General features: G+C 42.4%; 1 non-coding gene across 1 annotated transcript; it reads left to right on the plus strand.

Annotated features, from left to right (window-relative positions):
- Positions 1-1267: 1267 nt before the first annotated feature.
- Positions 1268-1375, plus strand: LOC130984168 (small nucleolar RNA R71). Its single transcript, XR_009088118.1, has one exon. It is a non-coding gene; the product is annotated as a small nucleolar RNA R71 (small nucleolar RNA).
- The last annotated feature ends 608 nt before the right edge of the window (positions 1376-1983 follow it).

Below are 1983 nucleotides of genomic sequence, written 5' to 3' on the forward strand. Positions count from 1 at the left end.
CCATCTCTAGTGAGATTCTTGCAGCTTGCACCTCAAAGATCCCTAGCTTCTCCATCACAGAGAGAGGCATGAGGTTTACACTTGACCCTAGGTCACACAGAGCCTTCTTAAAGGTCATGGTGCCTATGGTACAAGGTATTGAAAACTTTCCAGGATCCTGTCTCTTTTGAGGTAATTTCTGCCTAGACAAGTCATCCAGTTCTTTGGTGAGCAAAGGAGGTTCGTTCTCCCAAGTCTCATTACCAAATAACTTGTCATTTAGCTTCCTGATTGCTCCAAGGTATTTAGCAACTTGCTCTTCAGTGACATACTCATCCTCTTCAGAGGAAGAATACTCATCAGAGCTCATGAATGGCAGAAGTAAATCCAATGGAATCTCTATGGTCTCAATGTGAGCCTCAGATTCCCATGGTTCCTCATTAGGGAACTCATTGGAGGCCAGTGGACGTCCATTGAGGTCTTCCTCAGTGGCGTTCACTGCCTCTCCTTCCTCTCTAAATTCGGCCATGTTGATGGCCTTGCACTCTCCTTTCGGATTTTCTTCTGTATTGCTTGGAAGAATACTAGGAGGGAGTTCAGTTATTTTCTTGCTCAGCTGACCCACTTGTGCCTCCAAGTTTCTAATGGAGGACCTTGTTTCAGTCATGAAACTTTGAGTGGTTTTAATTAGATCAGAGACCATGGTTGCTAAGTCAGAGTGGTTCTGCTTAGAATTCTCTATCTGTTGCTGAGAAGATGATGGAAAAGGCTTGCCATTGCTAAACCTGTTTCTTCCACCATTATTGTTGTTGAAACCTTGTTGAGGTCTCTGTTGATCCTTCCATGAGAGATTTGGATGATTTCTCCATGAAGAATTATAGGTTTTTCCATAGGGTTCTCCCATGTAATTCACCTCTTCCATTGAAGGGTTCTCAGGATCATAAGCTTCTTCTTTAGCTGAAGCATCCTTAGTACTGCCTGGTGCAGCTTGCATTCCAGACAGACTTTGAGAAATCAAATTGATTTGCTGAGTCAATATTTTATTCTGAGCCAGTATGGCATTCAGAGTATCAATCTCAAGAACTCCTTTCTTCTGATTTGTCCCATTGTTCACAGGATTCCTTTCAGAAGTGTACATGAATTGGTTATTTGCAACCATTTCAATTAGTTCTTGAGCTTCTGTAGGAGTCTTCTTCAGATGAAGAGATCCTCCAGCAGAGCTATCCAAAGACATCTTGGACAGTTCAGACAGACCATCATAGAAAATACCTATGATGCTCCATTCAGAAAGCATATCAGAGGGACACTTTCTGATCAATTGTTTGTATCTTTCCCAAGCTTCATAGAGGGATTCTCCTTCCTTCTGTCTGAAGGTTTGGACTTCCACTCTAAGCTTACTCAATTTTTGAGGTGGAAAGAACTTTGCCAAGAAGGCATTGACTAGCTTTTCCCAAGAGTTCAGGCTTTCTTTAGGTTGTGAGTCCAACCATATCCTAGCTCTGTCTCTTACAGCAAAAGGGAATAGCATAAGTCTGTAGACTTCAGGGTCAACCCCATTAGTCTTGACAGTGTCACAGATTTGCAAGAATTCATCTAAGAACTGATGAGGATCTTCCAATGAAAGTCCATGGAACTTGCAATTCTGATGCATTAGAGAAACTAATTGAGGCTTAAGCTCAAAGTTGTTTGCTCCAATGGCAGGGATAGAGATGCTTCTCCCATAGAAGTCGGGAGTAGGTGCAGTAAAGTCACCCAGCACCTTCCTTGCATTGTTGGCATTGTTGTTGTTTTCGGCTGCCATGGGTTCTTCTCCTTTGAAGATTTCTGTTAGGTCCTCTACAGAGAGTTGTGCCTTAGCTTCTCTAAGCTTTCGCTTCAAGGTCCTTTCAGGTTCAGGGTCAGCTTCAACAAGAATACTTTTGTCTTTGTTCCTGCTCATATGAAAGAGAAGAGAACAAGAAAGTATGGAATCCTCTATGTCACAGTATAGAGATTCCTTGAGGT

Source organism: Arachis stenosperma, chromosome 5 (assembly GCF_014773155.1).
Source record: "Arachis stenosperma cultivar V10309 chromosome 5, arast.V10309.gnm1.PFL2, whole genome shotgun sequence".
Taxonomy (NCBI): domain Eukaryota; kingdom Viridiplantae; phylum Streptophyta; class Magnoliopsida; order Fabales; family Fabaceae; genus Arachis; species Arachis stenosperma.